Source organism: Triturus cristatus, chromosome 8 (assembly GCF_964204655.1).
Source record: "Triturus cristatus chromosome 8, aTriCri1.1, whole genome shotgun sequence".
In the NCBI taxonomy this organism is placed as follows: Eukaryota; Metazoa; Chordata; class Amphibia; order Caudata; family Salamandridae; genus Triturus; species Triturus cristatus.
In genome coordinates, this window is record NC_140591.1 from 1619888712 (window position 1) to 1619909749 (window position 21038).

Genomic DNA, 21038 nt, shown 5'->3' on the forward strand with positions numbered 1-21038 from the left:
TAATATTGAAAACAATTTCAGTTTTTATTAGGTTTAAGATGATCTGTTCAACCGAAAGATAAATCAGACTTTTCTAATTTAATTGAATCGCAGGACGACTTAATGAAAATAATTTTTTATTTAAGAATGAGGAAAGCAAGGCACTGCTGAGATTTGAACTCAGGATCTCCTGTTTACTAGACAGGCGCTTTAACCAGCTGAGCCACAGCACCCTCATGAAAAAGCTTTAAGGAACAGTTTGCCATATGGTGTTCAAGAGAAACCTGAGTTTTTCACTTTCATAATCATTTCTCAGTTCAGAAAACGCACTACTCAAATAGTTTAGACGAGGATACTGATCCTATTGATAAACACCTCATTGATATATTGCTTATCCTGTTCATAAATGTTTTAATTATGCCTTCTTTAAGAATGCATTACTTGAATTCAACTCTAGAATGATTTTTTATCTCTATTTTGCTCTTTGTCACTCCTTTTTCCCTTTTTCATTCAAAGCATTACTTTGAAAATCTTCACAATACCACGTTTTTTAGTTTTTCAATTTAAGATGACCCATTCTAATGTTCACAGAACAACACTTTTCTTTTTAAAATGTATTAAACATTTGCGTGCTGAAAATTATTTTTACATGTAAGGACCAATAATAAGGTGCTGCTGAGATTTGAACTCAGGATTTCCTGGTTACGAGACAGGTGCTTTAACCACTTAGCCACAGCACCTATTTTAGTGATATAGAAGGGATCATTAATTTAGTATTGGTGATCAAATTCTATGCCTGTGTTAAAGTGTCTTAATATGTATTCTAATGTTAAACAAGCAAGGATTCCTAATCTGTAAACAAGAATAGCTATGTTGTATTAAAAAAGAACACATTTTAAACTCAATCCCATATTTTGAATAGTTCATAAATAAGTGTTTTACATATATTCATCAATATTGCTCAAATCTAGGGTTATATTTCATCTGCCTCTTGCTCATTGAAATACCTTTTTGATATTTGCAATCACAGTATTGTTACTATAATATTGTAAACACTTTCAGTTTTTATTAGGTTTAAGATGATCTGTTCAACCGAAAAATAAATCAGACTTTTCTAATTTAATTGAATCGCAGGACGAATTAATGAAAATAGTTTTTTATTTAAGAAAGAGGAAAGCAAGGCACTGCTGAGATTTGAACTCAGGATCTCCTGTTTACTAGACAGGCGCTTTAACCAGCTAAGCCACAGCACCCTCTTGAAAATGTTTTAAGGAACAGTTTGCCATATGGTGTTCAAGCGAAACCTCAGTCTTTCACTTTCATAATCATTTCTCAGTTCAGAAAACGCTCTACTCAACTACTTTAGACGAGGATACTGATCCTATTCATAAACACCTCATTGATATATTGCTTATCCTGTTCATAAATGTTTTAATTATGCCTTCTTTAAGAATGCATTACTTGAATTCAACTCTAGAATGATTTTTTATCTCTATTTTGCTCTTTGTCACTCTTTTTTCCCTTTTTCATTCAAAGCATTACTTTGAAAATCTTCACAATACCACGTTTTTTTGTTTTTCAATTTAAGATGACCCATTCTAATGTTCACAGAACAACACTTTTCTTTTTAAAATGTATTAAACATTTGCGTGATGAAAATTATTTTTACATGTAAGGACCAATAATAAGGTGCTGCTGAGATTTGAACTGAGGATTTCCTGTTTACGAGACAGGCGCTTTAACCACTTAGCCACAGCACCTATTTTAGTGATGCAGAAGGGATCATTAATTTAGTACTGGTGATCAAATTCTGTGCCTGTGTTAAAGTGTCTTAATATGTATTCTAATGTTAAACAAGCAAGGATTCCTAATCTGTAAACAAGAATAGCTATGCTGTATTACAAAAGAACACATTTTAAACTCAATCCCATATTTTGAATAGTTCATAAATAAGTGTTTTACATATATTCATCAATATTGCTCAAATCTAGGGTTATATTTCATCTGCCTCTTGCTCATTGAAATACCTTTTTGATTTTTGCAATCACAGTATTGTTACTATAATATTGAAAACACTTTCAGTTTTTATTAGGTTTAAGATGATCTGTTCAACCGAAAGATAAATCAGACTTTTCTAATTTAATTGAATCGCAGGACGAATTAATGAAAATAGTTTTTTATTTAAGAATGAGGAAAGCAAGGCACTGCTGAGATTTGAACTCAGGATCTCCTGTTTACTAGACAGGCGCTTTAACCAGCTCAGCGACAGCACCCTCTTGAAAATGCTTTAAGGAACAGTTTGCCATATGGTGTTCAAGAGAATCCTGAGTTTTTCACTTTCATAATCATTTCTCAGTTCAGAAAACACTCTACTCAACTACTTTAGACGAGGATACTGATCCTATTGATAAACACCTCATTGATATATTGCTTATCCTGTTCATAAATGTTTTAATTATGCCTTCTTTAAGAATGCATTACTTGATTTCAACTCTAGAATGATTTTTTATCTCTATTTTGCTCTTTGCCACTCTTTTTTCCCTTTTTCATTCAAAGCATTACTTTGAAAATCTTCACAATAACACGTTTTTTTGTTTTTCAATTTAAGATGACCCATTCTAATGTTCACAGAACAACACTTTTCTTTTTAAAATGTATTAAACATTTGCGTGATGAAAATTATTTTTACATGTAAGGACCAATAATAAGGTGCTGCTGAGATTTGAACTCAGGATATCCTGTTTACGAGACAGGTGCTTTAACCACTTAGCCACAGCACCTATTTTAGTGATACAGAAGGGATCATTAATTTAGTATTGGTGATCAAATTCTGTGCCTGTGTTAAAGTGTCTTAATATGTATTCTAATGTTAAACAAGCAAGGATTCCTAATCTGTAAACAAGAATAGCTATGTTGTATTACAAAAGAACACATTTTAAACTCAATCCCATATTTTGAATAGTTCATAAATAAGTGTTTTACATATATTCATCAATATTGCTCAAATCTAGGGTTATATTTCATCTGCCTCTTGCTCATTGAAATACCTTTTTGATTTTTGCAATCACAGTATTGTTACTATAATATTGAAAACAATTTCAGTTTTTATTAGGTTTAAGATGATCTGTTCAACCGAAAGATAAATCAGACTTTTCTAATTTAATTGAATCGCAGGACGACTTAATGAAAATAATTTTTTATTTAAGAATGAGGAAAGCAAGGCACTGCTGAGATTTGAACTCAGGATCTCCTGTTTACTAGACAGGCGCTTTAACCAGCTGAGCCACAGCACCCTCATGAAAAAGCTTTAAGGAACAGTTTGCCATATGGTGTTCAAGAGAAACCTGAGTTTTTCACTTTCATAATCATTTCTCAGTTCAGAAAACGCACTACTCAAATAGTTTAGACGAGGATACTGATCCTATTGATAAACACCTCATTGATATATTGCTTATCCTGTTCATAAATGTTTTAATTATGCCTTCTTTAAGAATGCATTACTTGAATTCAACTCTAGAATGATTTTTTATCTCTATTTTGCTCTTTGTCACTCCTTTTTCCCTTTTTCATTCAAAGCATTACTTTGAAAATCTTCACAATACCACGTTTTTTTGTTTTTCAATTTAAGATGACCCATTCTAATGTTCACAGAACAACACTTTTCTTTTTAAAATGTATTAAACATTTGCGTGATGAAAATTATTTTTACATGTAAGGACCAATAATAAGGTGCTGCTGAGATTTGAACTGAGGATTTCCTGTTTACGAGACAGGCGCTTTAACCACTTAGCCACAGCACCTATTTTAGTGATGCAGAAGGGATCATTAATTTAGTACTGGTGATCAAATTCTGTGCCTGTGTTAAAGTGTCTTAATATGTATTCTAATGTTAAACAAGCAAGGATTCCTAATCTGTAAACAAGAATAGCTATGCTGTATTACAAAAGAACACATTTTAAACTCAATCCCATATTTTGAATAGTTCATAAATAAGTGTTTTACATATATTCATCAATATTGCTCAAATCTAGGGTTATATTTCATCTGCCTCTTGCTCATTGAAATACCTTTTTGATTTTTGCAATAACAGTATTGTTACTATAATATTGAAAACACTTTCAGTTTTTATTAGGTTTAAGATGATCTGTTCAACCGAAAGATAAATCAGACTTTTCTAATTTAATTGAATCGCAGGACGACTTAATGAAAATAATTTTTTATTTAAGAATGAGGAAAGCAAGGCACTGCTGAGATTTGAACTCAGGATCTCCTGTTTACTAGACAGGCGCTATAACCATCTAAGCCACAGCACCCTCTTGAAAATGCTTTAAGGAACAGTTTGCCATATGGTGTTCAAGAGAATCCTGAGTTTTTCACTTTCATAATCATTTCTCAGTTCAGAAAACGCTCTACTCAACTACTTTAGAAGAGGATACTGATCCTATTCATAAACACCTCATTGATATATTGCTTATCTTGTTCATAAATGTTTTAATCATGCCTTCTTTAAGAATGCATTACTTGAATTCAACTCTAGAATGATTTTTTATCTCTCTTTTGCTCTTTGTCACTCTTTTTTTCTCTTTTTCATTCAAAGCATTACTTTGAAAATCTTCACAATACCACGTTTTTTTGTTTTTCAGTTTAAGATGACCCATTCTAATGTTCACAGAACAACACTTTTCTTTTTAAAATGTATTAAACATTTGCGTGATGACAATTATTTTTACATGTAAGGACCAATAATAAGGTGCTGCTGAGATTTGAACTCAGGATTTCCTGTTTACGAGACAGGCGCTTTAACCACTTAGCCACAGCACCTATTTTAGTGATGCAGAAGGGATCATTAATTTAGTATTGGTGATCAAATTCTGTGCCTGTGTTAAAGTGTCTTAATATGTATTCTAATGTTAAACAAGCAAGGATTCCTAATCTGTAAACAAGAATAGCTATGCTGTATTACAAAAGAACACATTTTAAACTCAATCCCATATTTTGAATAGTTCATAAATAAGTGTTTTACATATATTCATCAATATTGCTCAAATCTAGGGTTATATTTCATCTGCCTCTTGCTCATTGAAATACCTTTTTGATTTTTGCAATAACAGTATTGTTACTATAATATTGAAAACACTTTCAGTTTTTATTAGGTTTAAGATGATCTGTTCAACCGAAAGATAAATCAGACTTTTCTAATTTAATTGAATCGCAGGACGACTTAATGAAAATAATTTTTTATTTAAGAATGAGGAAAGCAAGGCACTGCTGAGATTTGAACTCAGGATCTCCTGTTTACTAGACAGGCGCTATAACCATCTAAGCCACAGCACCCTCTTGAAAATGCTTTAAGGAACAGTTTGCCATATGGTGTTCAAGAGAATCCTGAGTTTTTCACTTTCATAATCATTTCTCAGTTCAGAAAACGCTCTACTCAACTACTTTAGAAGAGGATACTGATCCTATTCATAAACACCTCATTGATATATTGCTTATCTTGTTCATAAATGTTTTAATCATGCCTTCTTTAAGAATGCATTACTTGAATTCAACTCTAGAATGATTTTTTATCTCTATTTTGCTCTTTGTCACTCTTTTTTCCCTTTTTCATTCAAAACATTACTTTGAAAATCTTCACAACACCACGTGTTTTTGTTTTTCAATTTAAGATGACCCATTCTAATGTTCACAGAACAATACTTTTCTTTTTAAAACGTATTAAACATTTGCGTGATGAAAATTATTTTTACATGTAAGGACCAATAATAAGGTGCTGCTGACTTTTGAACTCAGGATTTCCTGTTCACGAGACAGGCACTTTAACCACTTAGCAACAGCACCTATTTTAGTGATACAGAAGGGATCATTAATTTAGTATTGGTGATCAAATTCTGTGCCTGTGTTAAAGTGTCTTAATATGTATTCTAATGTTAAACAAGCAAGGATTCATAATCTGTAAACAAGAATAGCTATGTTGTATTACAAAAGAACACATTTTAAACTCAATCCCATATTTTGAATAGTTCATAAATAAGTGTTTTACATATATTCATCAATATTGCTCAAATCTAGGGTTATATTTCATCTGCCTCTTGCTCATTGAAATACCTTTTTGATTTTTGCAATCACAGTATTGTTACTATAATATTGAAAACACTTTCAGTTTTTATTAGGTTTAAGATGATCTGTTCAACCGAAAGATAAATCAGACTTTTCTAATTTAATTGAATCGCAGGACGAATTAATGAAAATAGTTTTTTATTTAAGAATAAGGAAAGCAAGGCACTGCTGAGATTTGAACTCAGGATCTCCTGTTTACTAGACAGGCGCTTTAACCAGTTAAGCGACAGCACCCTCTTGAAAATGCTTTAAGGAACAGTTTGCCATATGGTGTTCAAGAGAATCCTGAGTTTTTCACTTTCGTAATCATTTCTCAGTTCAGAAAACACTCTACTCAACTGCTTTAGACGAGGATACTGATCCTATTGATAAACACCTCATTGATATATTGCTTATCCTGTTCATAAATGTTTTAATTATGCCTTCTTTAAGAATGCATTACTTGATTTCAACTCTAGAATGATTTTTTATCTCTATTTTGCTCTTTGCCACTATTTTTTCCCTTTTTCATTCAAAGCATTACTTTGAAAATCTTCACAATACCACGTTTTTTAGTTTTTCAATTTAAGATGACCCATTCTAATGTTCACAGAACAACACTTTTCTTTTTAAAATGTATTAAACATTTGCGTGATGAAAATTATTTTTACATGTAAGGACCAATAATAAGGCACTGCTGAGATTTGAACTCAGGATTTCCTGTTTACGAGACAGGCGCTTTAACCACTTAGCCACAGCACCTAATTTAGTGATACAGAAGGGATCATTAATTTAGTATTGGTGATCAAATTCTGTGCCTGTGTTAAAGTGTCTTAATATGTATTCTAATGTTAAACAAGCAAGGATTCCTAATCTGTAAACAAGAATAGCTATGTTGTATTAAAAAAGAACACATTTTAAACTCAATCCCATATTTTGAATAGTTTATAAATAAGTGTTTTACATATATTCATCAATATTGCTCAAATCTAGGGTCATATTTCATCTGCCTCTTGCTCATTGAAATACCTTTTTAATTTTGCAATCACAGTATTGTTACTATAATATTGAAAACACTTTCAGTTTTTATTAGGTTTAAGATGATCTGTTCAACCGAAAGATAAATCAGACTTTTCTAATTTAATTGAATCGCAGGACGATTTAATGAAAATAATTTTTTATTTAAGAATGAGGAAAGCAAGGCGCTGCTGAGATTTGAACTCAGGATCTCCTGTTTACTAGACAGGTATTTTAACCAGCTAAGCGACAGCACCCTCTTGAAAATGCTTTAAGGAACAGTTTGCCATATGGTGTTCAAGAGAAACCTGAGTTTTTCACTTTCATAATCATTTCTCAGTTCAGAAAACGCACTACTCAAATAGTTAAGACGAGGATACTGATCCTATTGATAAACACCTCATTGATATATTGCTTATCCTGTTCATAAATGTTTTAATTATGCCTTCTTTAAGAATGCATTACTTGAATTCAACTCTAGAATGATTTTTTATCTCTATTTTGCTCTTTGTCCCTCTTTTTTTCCCTTTTTCATTCAAAGCATTACTTTGAAAATCTTCACAATACCACGTTTTTTTGTTTTTCAATTTAAGATGACCCATTCTAATGTTCACAGAACAACACTTTTCTTTTTAAATGTATTAAACATTTGCGTGATGAAAATTATTTTTACATGTAAGGACCAATAATAAGGTGCTGCTGAGATTTGAACTTAGGATTTCCTGTTTACGAGACAGGCGCTTTAACCACTTAGCCACAGCACCTATTTTAGTGATACAGAAGGGATCATTAATTTAGTATTGGTGATCAAATTCTGTGCCTGTGTTAAAGTGTCTTAATATGTATTCTAATGTTAAACAAGCAAGGATTCCTAATCTGTAAACAAGAATAGCTATGTTGTATTACAAAAGAACACATTTTAAACTCAATCCCATATTTTGAATAGTTCATAAATAAGTGTTTTACATATATTCATCAATATTGCTCAAATCTAGGGTCATATTTCATCTGCCTCTTGCTCATTGAAATACCTTTTTAATTTTGCAATCACAGTATTGTTACTATAATATTGAAAACACTTTCAGTTTTTATTAGGTTTAAGATGATCTGTTCAACCGAAAGATAAATCAGACTTTTCTAATTTAATTGAATCGCAGGACGATTTAATGAAAATAATTTTTTATTTAAGAATGAGGAAAGCAAGGCGCTGCTGAGATTTGAACTCAGGATCTCCTGTTTACTAGACAGGTATTTTAACCAGCTAAGCGACAGCACCCTCTTGAAAATGCTTTAAGGAACAGTTTGCCATATGGTGTTCAAGAGAATCCTGAGTTTTTCACTTTCATAATCATTTCTCAGTTCAGAAAACGCTCTACTCAAATAGTTTAGACGAGGATACTGATCCTATTGATAAACACCTCATTGATATATTGCTTATCCTGTTCATAAATGTTTTAATGATGCCTTCTTTAAGAATGCATTACTTGATTTCAACTCTAGAATGATTTTTTATCTCTCTTTTGCTCTTTGTCACTCTTTTTTCCCTTTTTCATTCAAAGCATTACTTTGAAAACCTTCACAATACCACGTTTTTTAGTTTTTCAATTTAAGATGACCCATTCTAATGTTCACAGAACAACACTTTTCCTTTTTAAAATGTATTAAACATTTGCGTGCTGAAAATTATTTTTACATGTAAGGACCAATAATAAGGTGCTGCTGAGATTTGAACGCAGGATTTCTTGTTTATGAGACAGGCGCTTTAACCACTTAGCCACAGCAGCTATTTTAGTGATACAGAAGGGATCATTAATTTAGTATTGGTGATCAAATTCTGTGCCTGTGTTAAAGTGTCTTAATATGTATTATAATGTTAAACAAGCAAGGATTCCTAATCTGTAAACAAGAATAGCTATGTTGTATTACAAAAGAACACATTTTAAACTTAATCCCATATTTTGAATAGTTCATAAATAAGTGTTTTACATATATTAATCAATATTGCTCAAATCTAGGGTTATATTTCATCTGCCTCTTGCTCATTGAAATGCCTTTCTGATTTTTGCAATCACAGTATTGTTACTATAATATTGAAAACACTTTCAGTTTTTATTAGGTTTAAGATGATCTGTTCAACCGAAAGATAAATCAGACTTTTCTAATTTAATTGAATCGCAGGACGACTTAATGAAAATAATTTTTTATTTAAGAATGAGGAAAGCAAGGCACTGCTGAGATTTGAACTCAGGATCTCCTGTTTACTAGACAGGCGCTATAACCATCTAAGCCACAGCACCCTCTTGAAAATGCTTTAAGGAACAGTTTGCCATATGGTGTTCAAGAGAATCCTGAGTTTTTCACTTTCATAATCATTTCTCAGTTCAGAAAACGCTCTACTCAACTACTTTAGAAGAGGATACTGATCCTATTCATAAACACCTCATTGATATATTGCTTATCTTGTTCATAAATGTTTTAATCATGCCTTCTTTAAGAATGCATTACTTGAATTCAACTCTAGAATGATTTTTTATCTCTCTTTTGCTCTTTGTCACTCTTTTTTTCTCTTTTTCATTCAAAGCATTACTTTGAAAATCTTCACAATACCACGTTTTTTTGTTTTTCAATTTAAGATGACCCATTCTAATGTTCACAGAACAACACTTTTCTTTTTAAAATGTATTAAACATTTGCGTGATGACAATTATTTTTACATGTAAGGACCAATAATAAGGTGCTGCTGAGATTTGAACTCAGGATTTCCTGTTTACGAGACAGGCGCTTTAACCACTTAGCCACAGCACCTACTTTAGTGATATAGAAGGGATCATTAATTTAGTATTGGTGATCAAATTCTATGCCTGTGTTAAAGTGTCTTAATATGTATTCTAATGTTAAACAAGCAAGGATTCCTAATCTGTAAACAAGAATAGCTATGTTGTATTAAAAAAGAACACATTTTAAACTCAATCCCATATTTTGAATAGTTCATAAATAAGTGTTTTACATATATTCATCAATATTGCTCAAATCTAGGGTTATATTTCATCTGCCTCTTGCTCATTGAAATACCTTTTTGATTTTGCAATCACAGTATTGTTACTATAATATTGTAAACACTTTCAGTTTTTATTAGGTTTAAGATGATCTGTTCAACCGAAAGATAAATCAGACTTTTCTAATTTAATTGAATCGCAGGACGAATTAATGAAAATAGTTTTTTATTTAAGAAAGAGGAAAGCAAGGCACTGCTGAGATTTGAACTCAGGATCTCCTGTTTACTAGACAGGCGCTTTAACCAGCTAAGCCACAGCACCCTCTTGAAAATGTTTTAAGGAACAGTTTGCCATATGGTGTTCAAGCGAAACCTCAGTCTTTCACTTTCATAATCATTTCTCAGTTCAGAAAACGCTCTACTCAACTACTTTAGACGAGGATACTGATCCTATTCATAAACACCTCATTGATTTATTGCTTATCCTGTTCATAAATGTTTTAATTATGCCTTCTTTAAGAATGCATTACTTGAATTCAACTCTAGAATGATTTTTTATCTCTATTTTGCTCTTTGTCACTCTTTTTTCCCTTTTTCATTCAAAGCATTACTTTGAAAATCTTCACAATACCACGTTTTTTTGTTTTTCAATTTAAGATGACCCATTCTAATGTTCACAGAACAACACTTTTCTTTTTAAAATGTATTAAACATTTGCGTGATGAAAATTATTTTTACATGTAAGGACCAATAATAAGGTGCTGCTGAGATTTGAACTGAGGATTTCCTGTTTACGAGACAGGCGCTTTAACCACTTAGCCACAGCACCTATTTCAGTGATGCAGAAGGGATCATTAATTTAGTATTGGTGATCAAATTCTGTGCCTGTGTTAAAGTGTCTTAATATGTATTCTAATGTTAAACAAGCAAGGATTCCTAATCTGTAAACAAGAATAGCTATGCTGTATTACAAAAGAACACATTTTAAACTCAATCCCATATTTTGAATAGTTCATAAATAAGTGTTTTACATATATTCATCAATATTGCTCAAATCTAGGGTTATATTTCATCTGCCTCTTGCTCATTGAAATACCTTTTTGATTTTTGCAATAACAGTATTGTTACTATAATATTGAAAACACTTTCAGTTTTTATTAGGTTTAAGATGATCTGTTCAACCGAAAGATAAATCAGACTTTTCTAATTTAATTGAATCGCAGGACGACTTAATGAAAATAATTTTTTATTTAAGAATGAGGAAAGCAAGGCACTGCTGAGATTTGAACTCAGGATCTCCTGTTTACTAGACAGGCGCTATAACCATCTAAGCCACAGCACCCTCTTGAAAATGCTTTAAGGAACAGTTTGCCATATGGTGTTCAAGAGAATCCTGAGTTTTTCACTTTCATAATCATTTCTCAGTTCAGAAAACGCTCTACTCAACTACTTTAGAAGAGGATACTGATCCTATTCATAAACACCTCATTGATATATTGCTTATCTTGTTCATAAATGTTTTAATCATGCCTTCTTTAAGAATGCATTACTTGAATTCAACTCTAGAATGATTTTTTATCTCTATTTTGCTCTTTGTCACTCTTTTTTCCCTTTTTCATTCAAAACATTACTTTGAAAATCTTCACAACACCACGTTTTTTTGTTTTTCAATTTAAGATGACCCATTCTAATGTTCACAGAACAATACTTTTCTTTTTAAAACGTATTAAACATTTGCGTGATGAAAATTATTTTTACATGTAAGGACCAATAATAAGGTGCTGCTGACTTTTGAACTCAGGATTTCCTGTTCACGAGACAGGCACTTTAACCACTTAGCAACAGCACCTATTTTAGTGATACAGAAGGGATCATTAATTTAGTATTGGTGATCAAATTCTGTGCCTGTGTTAAAGTGTCTTAATATGTATTCTAATGTTAAACAAGCAAGGATTCATAATCTGTAAACAAGAATAGCTATGTTGTATTACAAAAGAACACATTTTAAACTCAATCCCATATTTTGAATAGTTCATAAATAAGTGTTTTACATATATTCATCAATATTGCTCAAATCTAGGGTTATATTTCATCTGCCTCTTGCTCATTGAAATACCTTTTTGATTTTTGCAATCACAGTATTGTTACTATAATATTGAAAACACTTTCAGTTTTTATTAGGTTTAAGATGATCTGTTCAACCGAAAGATAAATCAGACTTTTCTAATTTAATTGAATCGCAGGACGAATTAATGAAAATAGTTTTTTATTTAAGAATAAGGAAAGCAAGGCACTGCTGAGATTTGAACTCAGGATCTCCTGTTTACTAGACAGGCGCTTTAACCAGTTAAGCGACAGCACCCTCTTGAAAATGCTTTAAGGAACAGTTTGCCATATGGTGTTCAAGAGAATCCTGAGTTTTTCACTTTCATAATCATTTCTCAGTTCAGAAAACACTCTACTCAACTGCTTTAGACGAGGATACTGATCCTATTCATAAACACCTCAATGATATATTGCTTATCTTGTTCATAAATGTTTTAATCATGCCTTCTTTAAAAATGCATTACTTGAATTCAACTCTAGAATGATTTTTTATCTCTATTTTGCTCTTTGTCACTCTTATTTCCCTTTTTCATTCAAAACAGTACTTTGAAAATCTTCACAATACCACGTTTTTTTGTTTTTCAATTTAAGATGACCCATTCTAATGTTCACAGAACAACACTTTTCTTTTTAAATGTATTAAACATTTGCGTGATGAAAATTATTTTTACATGTAAGGACCAATAATAAGGTGCTGCTGAGATTTGAACTTAGGATTTCCTGTTTACGAGACAGGCGCTTTAACCACTTAGCCACAGCACCTATTTTAGTGATACCGAAGGGATCATTAATTTAGTATTGGTGATCAAATTCTGTGCCTGTGTTAAAGTGTCTTAATATGTATTCTAATGTTAAACAAGCAAGGATTCCTAATCTGTAAACAAGAATAGCTATGTTGTATTACAAAAGAACACATTTTAAACTCAATCCCATATTTTGAATAGTTCATAAATAAGTGTTTTACATATATTAATCAATATTGCTCAAATCTAGGGTTATATTTCATCTGCCTCTTGCTCATTGAAATACCTTTTTGATTTTTGCAATCACAGTATTGTTACTATAATATTGAAAACACTTTCAGTTTTTATTAGGTTTAAGATGATCTGTTCAACCGAAAGATAAATCAGACTTTTCTAATTTAATTGAATCGCAGGACGAATTAATGAAAATAGTTTTTTATTTAAGAATGAGGAAAGCAAGGCACTGCTGAGATTTGAACTCAGGATCTCCTGTTTACTAGACAGGCGCTTTAACCAGCTAAGCGACAGCACCCTCTTGAAAATGCTTTAAGGAACAGTTTGCCATATGGTGTTCAAGAGAATCCTGAGTTTTTCACTTTCATAATCATTTCTCAGTTCAGAAAACGCTCTACTCAAATAGTTTAGACGAGGATACTGATCCTATTGATAAACACCTCATTGATATATTGCTTATCCTGTTCATAAATGTTTTAATGATGCCTTCTTTAAGAATGCATTACTTGATTTCAACTCTAGAATGATTTTTTATCTCTCTTTTGCTCTTTGTCACTCTTTTTTCCCTTTTTCATTCAAAGCATTACTTTGAAAACCTTCACAATACCACGTTTTTTAGTTTTTCAATTTAAGATGACCCATTCTAATGTTCACAGAACAACACTTTTCCTTTTTAAAATGTATTAAACATTTGCGTGCTGAAAATTATTTTTACATGTAAGGACCAATAATAAGGTGCTGCTGAGATTTGAACGCAGGATTTCTTGTTTATGAGACAGGCGCTTTAACCACTTAGCCACAGCAGCTATTTTAGTGATACAGAAGGGATCATTAATGTAGTATTGGTGATCAAATTCTGTGCCTGTGTTAAAGTGTCTTAATATGTATTATAATGTTAAACAAGCAAGGATTCCTAATCTGTAAACAAGAATAGCTATGTTGTATTACAAAAGAACATATTTTAAACTTAATCCCATATTTTGAATAGTTCATAAATAAGTGTTTTACATATATTAATCAATATTGCTCAAATCTAGGGTTATATTTCATCTGCCTCTTGCTCATTGAAATGCCTTTCTGATTTTTGCAATCACAGTATTGTTACTATAATATTGAAAACACTTTCAGTTTTTATTAGGTTTAAGATGATCTGTTCAACCGAAAGATAAATCAGACTTTTCTAATTGAATTGAATCGCAGGACGACTTAATGAAAATAGTTTTTTATTTAAGAATGAGAAAAGCAAGGCACTGCTGAGATTTGAACTCAGGATCTCCTGTTTACCAGACAGGCTCTTTAGCCAGCTAAGCCACAGCACCCTCTTGAAAATGCTTTAAGGAACAGTTTGCCATATGGTGTTCAAGAGAAACCTGAGTTTTTCACTTTCATAATCATTTCTCAGTTCAGAAAACGCACTACTCAAATAGTTTAGACGAGGATACTGATCCTATTGATAAACACCTCATTGATATATTGCTTATCCTGTTCATAAATGTTTTAATTATGCCTTCTTTAAGAATGCATTACTTGAATTCAACTCTAGAATGATTTTTTATCTCTATTTTGCTCTTTGTCACTCTTTTTTCCCTTTTTCATTCAAAGCATTACTTTGAAAATCTTCACAATACCACGTTTTTTTGTTTTTCAATTTAAGATGACCCATTCTAATGTTCACAGAACAACACTTTTCTTTTTAAATGTATTAAACATTTGCGTGATGAAAATTATTTTTACATGTAAGGACCAATAATAAGGTGCTGCTGAGATTTGAACTTAGGATTTCCTGTTTATGAGACAGGCGCTTTAACCACTTAGCCACAGCACCTATTTTAGTGATACAGAAGGGATCATTAATTTAGTATTGGTGATCAAATTCTGTGCCTGTGTTAAAGTGTCTTAATATGTATTCTAATGTTAAACAAGCAAGGATTCCTAATCTGTAAACAAGAATAGCTATGTTGTATTACAAAAGAACACATTTTAAACTCAATCCCATATTTTGAATAGTTCATAAATAAGTGTTTTACATATATTCATCAATATTGCTCAAATCTAGGGTTATATTTCATCTGCCTCTTGCTCATTGAAATACCTTTTTGATTTTTGCAATAACAGTATTGTTACTATAATATTGAAAACACTTTCAGTTTTTATTAGGTTTAAGATGATCTGTTCAACCGAAAGATAAATCAGACTTTTCTAATTTAATTGAATCGCAGGACGACTTAATGAAAATAATTTTTTATTTAAGAATGAGGAAAGCAAGGCACTGCTGAGATTTGAACTCAGGATCTCCTGTTTACTAGACAGGCGCTATAACCATCTAAGCCACAGCACCCTCTTGAAAATGCTTTAAGGAACAGTTTGCCATATGGTGTTCAAGAGAATCCTGAGTTTTTCACTTTCATAATCATTTCTCAGTTCAGAAAACGCTCTACTCAACTACTTTAGAAGAGGATACTGATCCTATTCATAAACACCTCATTGATATATTGCTTATCTTGTTCATAAATGTTTTAATCATGCCTTCTTTAAGAATGCATTACTTGAATTCAACTCTAGAATGATTTTTTATCTCTCTTTTGCTCTTTGTCACTCTTTTTTTCTCTTTTTCATTCAAAGCATTACTTTGAAAATCTTCACAATACCACGTTTTTTTGTTTTTCAATTTAAGATGACCCATTCTAATGTTCACAGAACAACACTTTTCTTTTTAAATGTATTAAACATTTGCGTGATGAAAATTATTTTTACATGTAAGGACCAATAATAAGGTGCTGCTGAGATTTGAACTTAGGATTTCCTGTTTACGAGACAGGCGCTTTAACCACTTAGCCACAGCACCTATTTTAGTGATACAGAAGGGATCATTAATTTAGTATTGGTGATCAAATTCTGTGCCTGTGTTAAAGTGTCTTAATATGTATTCTAATGTTAAACAAGCAAGGATTCCTAATCTGTAAACAAGAATAGCTATGTTGTATTACAAAAGAACACATTTTAAACTCAATCCCATATTTTGAATAGTTCATAAATAAGTGTTTTACATATATTAATCAATATTGCTCAAATCTAGGGTTATATTTCATCTGCCTCTTGCTCATTGAAATACCTTTTTGATTTTTGCAATCACAGTATTGTTACTATAATATTGAAAACACTTTCAGTTTTTATTAGGTTTAAGATGATCTGTTCAACCGAAAGATAAATCTGACTTTTCTAATTTAATTGAATCGCAGGACGAATTAATGAAAATAGTTTTTTATTTAAGAATGCGGAAAGCAAGGCACCTCTGAGATTTGAACTCAGGATCTCCTGTTTACTAGACAGACGCTTTAACCAGCTAAGCGACATTCTGTTTATGACAGAAACATGGACCAGAGCAGACTGCATGGTGGAGTTAGGGTTAGCATGCCCTCCGGGCTACAAGATCAGACACAACCCGCGGGAGGGAGCTAGAGGAGGGGGTGTGGGTCTTATATTTAGGGAATCGCTCGATGTCTCATTGCTCGATACCAAGTACATCGTGGGCTGTGAGACTCTGGCCTTCTCCATTAAAGGGCACGGAGGTACCCTTTATTCTGGGCTGCTGTGCTATCGGCCCCCTGCCAGCACCCTGTCAGCAGTACTTGAGCTAATTGATACTATCTTCGAGCTCTCTAACACCCATGCCAGGACTCTGATTTTGGGAGACTTCAATCTTTGTCCTGATGGCCCTACAAAGTCTGCTCTCTCGGAGCTGGTTCAGGCCTGCAGTGATATTCACCTGCAGCAGCTGGTACACTCACAGACTCACTCCAAGGGCAATACTCTCGACCTGATCTTCGCAGATTCTGGCCAGGTGGCAGTTCGTGACATCCTCCCTCAATGCTGGACGGATCATGCTTTGGTCCTCTTCTCCGTTGTACTCCCTACGGTACCAACTGGGAGCGGAGGTAGCGGCACTAGGACTAGGATGGGTAGACAGTGGTCAAAGCTGCTTAAACAACCTTGCCTACCATCCTTGTTGAGTGGTGATATTTCCTTAGGAGACAATGTGGCTGCAAGCTATGAGTGCCTCAGCCGAAAAATCATTAATTCCCTAGATGGGCTGGCCCCTCTACGCAAAATTAGAGACAGATCTAGGATTGCCATGCCCTGGTTTACTGCTGAGCTATTACAACTGAAGCTCGGTTGTAGACGTGCGGAGCGAGCTTGGAGAAAAAATTATTTAGACCCTGAGAAAGTTCTCTTCAAACAGGCCTTATCGACCTATAAAATACACATCAAAGCCGCAAAAGCACGATTCCTGGAGGATTCACTCGTAAATGCACCGAACAAAACGCAGGCCTTGTTTAAGATTGTTGGGGACCTTGCCCGACCTGCCTCTGCTGCCAATGATATCCCTGCCTCCCAAGCTCTGTGTACTTCTTTGGCGCAGGCTTTTGAGGATAAGATCGCCCTGATCCTAAATAAGCTTGCTTTAACGACTACACCTGTTACTCAACCTGCACAGGGCCCCTTATCAGTGACTGCCACAGTGAGGGAAAGGGTAGCTGGCAAACAGGTATTGCTGGATAGTTTTCCCCTCCCATCTTTCGAGGAATTCTGCTCGGTGGCTAATAGTGTATCCTCCGGCTCCCCGTTTGACCCACTGCCACATAAATACTGGAAAGTATTTCAGGCGGAGCTCTTTCCTCCGTTGCATGCTATTTGCTGTCAGTCCCTTTCCTTGGCACGTGTCCCGGAGTGTTGGAAATTGGCAGTTGTCCCACCTCTACTGAAGAAGGAGACCTTGGACCCCACCTGCCCAGCGAATTATAGACCTATATCGCTGCTCCCTTTTCCCATTAAGATTCTGGAGAAACTGGTTACTAGGCACTTATCCAGTTTTTTGGAGACCAATCTCTGCCTGGACATGTCTCAATTTGGCTTCAGACCTGCACACGGCACGGAGTCTGCCCTGGTGACCGCCTTAGACGATCTTCGTTCGCGGGCCGACACTGGTCGAGCAGCCTTTTTAGTGCTGCTCGACATGTCGGCCGCATTCGATACGGTCAACCACGACATCTTGGTCAGAAGACTTGAGGATGTAGGTGTGAAGGGCTTGGCCCGTGACTGGCTGGTTTCCTATCTGGGTGATAGGCAGCAGGTAGTGGCCCTGCCACCTTTCCAGTCGGAGATCAAAGCAGTTAAGCAGGGTGTTCCGCAAGGGTCTGCCATCAGCCCTATTTTTTTCAACCTTTACCTCCGCCCTCTAGTGAGTCTGATTAAATCATTCGGCATCTCGGTTGTTAACTATGCCGATGATACACAGCTCATTTTTTCCATCGAGGGCAAAGATGCGGTGCCTTTGGAGACCTTCCATCAGTGTATGGCGTCAACTGCGGAATGGTTGAGGCAGAACTCTCTGCAGTTTAACGGCTCAAAAACAGAGGTATTACACTGCTCGTTGGATCGGGTCCCCCGGCCGCTGCCTCCTGACTTTTGGCCCGCCTCTTTTTTGGATGCTCCTTTGGCAGCAGCCTCTGCCAGGAATCTGGGTGTAGTGCTTGGGCCCAATCTTCAACTGGACCTTTTTGTAAATAAAACTGTAGCCACTTGTATGATGCTGCTCCGTATGCTGTGGAAGATCTTGCCGTTGCTGCCGACCCGTGTTCGGCCAGAAGTAGTGCGATGCACCATACTGAGTAGGTTGGACTACTGCAACGCACTGCTTCTGGGAGCCCCAGCCAATTTGGTGGCTAAACTGCAACGTGTGCAGAATATGGCGGCCAAGTTGGCCTTGTCCCGGCGCCGTTCCGACTCCTCCTCCAGGGCACTAGCCGATCTCCATTGGCTACCTGTCCCGCAACGAGTTATCTTTAAAGCACTTTGTTTAGTGTTCAGAGGACTACATGGACAAGGACCGGTTCCGTTGCAAGAATTGTTCCAGTGGTATGTACCCACTCGCTCCCTTCGATCGCTCTCAGCACATTTTGTGGTAATCCCTAAGGTAATGAGAGCTCGGATGGGTGGGCGAGCTTTTGGATTTGTGGCCGCCAAACAATGGAACACTCTTCCCTTGTCGCTAAGGAGCTCCGGAGACTTTCTTTCTTTTAAGAGGGAACTCAAAACTTTCCTCTTTCCTAGGTCTGATTAAATCTCGTCAACTACTCTGTGTGGTGTTGGTATAATTGTCTGAAGCGCCAGGATACCCTTCGGGTGACAGTCCGCGCTATACAAGTATGCCATACATACATACATACATACATACATACATACATACATACATACCCTCTTGAAAATGCTTTAAGGAACAGTTTGCCATATGGTGTTCAAGAGAAACCTGAGTTTTTCACTTTCATAATCATTTCTCAGTTCAGAAAACGCACTACTCAAATAGTTTAGACGAGGATACTGATCCTATTGATAAACACCTCATTGATATATTGCTTATCCTGTTCATAAATGTTTTAATTATGCCTTCTTTAAGAATGCATTACTTGAATTCAACTCTAGAATGATTTTTTATCTCTATTTTGCTCTTTGTCACTCTTTTTTCCCTTTTTCATTCAAAGCATTACTTTGAAAATCTTCACAATACCACGTTTTTTTGTTTTTCAATTTAAGATGACCCATTCTAATGTTCACAGAACAACACTTTTCTTTTTAAATGTATTAAACATTTGCGTGATGAAAATTATTTTTACATGTAAGGACCAATAATAAGGTGCTGCTGAGATTTGAACTTAGGATTTCCTGTTTACGAGACAGGTGCTTTAACCACTTAGCCACAGCACCTATTTTAGTGATACAGAAGGGATCATTAATTTAGTATTGGTGATCAAATTCTGTGCCTGTGTTAAAGTGTCTTAATATGTATTCTAATGTTAAACAAGCAAGGATTCCTAATCTGTAAACAAGAATAGCTATTTTGTATTACAAAAGAACACATTTTAAACTCAATCCCATATTTTGAATAGTTCATAAATAAGTGTTTTACATATATTAATCAATATTGCTCAAATCTAGGGTTATATTTCATCGGCCTCTTGCTCATTGAAATACCTTTTTGATTTTTGCAATCACAGTATTGTTACTATAATATTGAAAACACTTTCAGTTTTTATTAGGTTTAAGATGATCTGTTCAACCGAAAGATAAATCAGACTTTTCTAATTTAATTGAATCGCAGGACGAATTAATGAAAATAGTTTTTTATTTAAGAATGCGGAAAGCAAGGCACCTCTGAGATTTGAACTCAGGATCTCCTGTTTACTAGACAGACGCTTTAACCAGCTAAGCGACAGCACCCTCTTGAAAATGCTTTAAGGAACAGTTTGCCATATGGTGTTCAAGAGAATCCTGAGTTTTTCACTTTCATAATCATTTCTCAGTTCAGAAAACGCTCTACTCAACTACTTTAGACGAGGATACTGATCCTATTCATAAACACCTCATTGATATATTGCTTATCTTGTTCATAAATGTTTTAATCATGCCTTCTTTAAAAATGCATTACTTGAATTCAACTCTAGAATGATTTTTTATCTCTATTTTGCTCTTTGTCACTCTTTTTTCCCTTTTTCATTCAAAGCATTACTTTGAAAATCTTCACAATACCACATTTTTTTGTTTTTCAATTTAAGATGACCCATTCTAATGTTCACAGAACAACACTTTTCTTTTTAAAATGTATTAATCATTTGCGTGATGAAAATTATTTTACATGTAAGGACCAATAATAAGGTGCTGCTGAGATTTGAACTGAGGATTTCCTGTTTACGAGACAGGCGCTTTAACCACTTAGCCACAGCACCTATTTTAGTGATACAGAAGGGATCATTAATTTAGTATTGGTAATCAAATTCTGTGCCTGTGTTAAAGTGTCTTAATATGTATTC

General features: G+C 34.2%; 19 non-coding genes across 19 annotated transcripts; all 19 read right to left on the reverse strand.

Annotated features, from left to right (window-relative positions):
- Positions 1-138: 138 nt before the first annotated feature.
- Positions 139-212, reverse strand: TRNAT-AGU (transfer RNA threonine (anticodon AGU)). The gene has a single exon. It is a non-coding gene; the product is annotated as a tRNA-Thr (tRNA).
- A 434-nt stretch (positions 213-646) lies between these two features.
- On the reverse strand, positions 647-719 carry TRNAT-CGU (transfer RNA threonine (anticodon CGU)). Its single transcript has one exon. It is a non-coding gene; the product is annotated as a tRNA-Thr (tRNA).
- A 439-nt stretch (positions 720-1158) lies between these two features.
- Positions 1159-1232, reverse strand: TRNAT-AGU (transfer RNA threonine (anticodon AGU)). The gene has a single exon. It is a non-coding gene; the product is annotated as a tRNA-Thr (tRNA).
- A 1454-nt stretch (positions 1233-2686) lies between these two features.
- On the reverse strand, positions 2687-2759 carry TRNAT-CGU (transfer RNA threonine (anticodon CGU)). The gene has a single exon. It is a non-coding gene; the product is annotated as a tRNA-Thr (tRNA).
- Positions 2760-3198: 439 nt separating this feature from the next.
- On the reverse strand, positions 3199-3272 carry TRNAT-AGU (transfer RNA threonine (anticodon AGU)). Its single transcript has one exon. It is a non-coding gene; the product is annotated as a tRNA-Thr (tRNA).
- Positions 3273-4218: 946 nt separating this feature from the next.
- On the reverse strand, positions 4219-4292 carry TRNAT-AGU (transfer RNA threonine (anticodon AGU)). The gene has a single exon. It is a non-coding gene; the product is annotated as a tRNA-Thr (tRNA).
- Positions 4293-4727: 435 nt separating this feature from the next.
- TRNAT-CGU (transfer RNA threonine (anticodon CGU)) lies at positions 4728-4800 on the reverse strand. The gene has a single exon. It is a non-coding gene; the product is annotated as a tRNA-Thr (tRNA).
- Positions 4801-5239: 439 nt separating this feature from the next.
- TRNAT-AGU (transfer RNA threonine (anticodon AGU)) lies at positions 5240-5313 on the reverse strand. The gene has a single exon. It is a non-coding gene; the product is annotated as a tRNA-Thr (tRNA).
- A 1454-nt stretch (positions 5314-6767) lies between these two features.
- TRNAT-CGU (transfer RNA threonine (anticodon CGU)) lies at positions 6768-6840 on the reverse strand. Its single transcript has one exon. It is a non-coding gene; the product is annotated as a tRNA-Thr (tRNA).
- Positions 6841-7786: 946 nt separating this feature from the next.
- On the reverse strand, positions 7787-7859 carry TRNAT-CGU (transfer RNA threonine (anticodon CGU)). The gene has a single exon. It is a non-coding gene; the product is annotated as a tRNA-Thr (tRNA).
- A 1459-nt stretch (positions 7860-9318) lies between these two features.
- TRNAT-AGU (transfer RNA threonine (anticodon AGU)) lies at positions 9319-9392 on the reverse strand. The gene has a single exon. It is a non-coding gene; the product is annotated as a tRNA-Thr (tRNA).
- A 435-nt stretch (positions 9393-9827) lies between these two features.
- Positions 9828-9900, reverse strand: TRNAT-CGU (transfer RNA threonine (anticodon CGU)). Its single transcript has one exon. It is a non-coding gene; the product is annotated as a tRNA-Thr (tRNA).
- Positions 9901-10338: 438 nt separating this feature from the next.
- TRNAT-AGU (transfer RNA threonine (anticodon AGU)) lies at positions 10339-10412 on the reverse strand. The gene has a single exon. It is a non-coding gene; the product is annotated as a tRNA-Thr (tRNA).
- Positions 10413-11358: 946 nt separating this feature from the next.
- Positions 11359-11432, reverse strand: TRNAT-AGU (transfer RNA threonine (anticodon AGU)). The gene has a single exon. It is a non-coding gene; the product is annotated as a tRNA-Thr (tRNA).
- A 1453-nt stretch (positions 11433-12885) lies between these two features.
- Positions 12886-12958, reverse strand: TRNAT-CGU (transfer RNA threonine (anticodon CGU)). The gene has a single exon. It is a non-coding gene; the product is annotated as a tRNA-Thr (tRNA).
- Positions 12959-14418: 1460 nt separating this feature from the next.
- TRNAT-GGU (transfer RNA threonine (anticodon GGU)) lies at positions 14419-14492 on the reverse strand. Its single transcript has one exon. It is a non-coding gene; the product is annotated as a tRNA-Thr (tRNA).
- Positions 14493-15437: 945 nt separating this feature from the next.
- On the reverse strand, positions 15438-15511 carry TRNAT-AGU (transfer RNA threonine (anticodon AGU)). Its single transcript has one exon. It is a non-coding gene; the product is annotated as a tRNA-Thr (tRNA).
- Positions 15512-15945: 434 nt separating this feature from the next.
- Positions 15946-16018, reverse strand: TRNAT-CGU (transfer RNA threonine (anticodon CGU)). Its single transcript has one exon. It is a non-coding gene; the product is annotated as a tRNA-Thr (tRNA).
- A 3844-nt stretch (positions 16019-19862) lies between these two features.
- TRNAT-CGU (transfer RNA threonine (anticodon CGU)) lies at positions 19863-19935 on the reverse strand. Its single transcript has one exon. It is a non-coding gene; the product is annotated as a tRNA-Thr (tRNA).
- Between the last annotated feature and the right edge of the window lie 1103 nt (positions 19936-21038).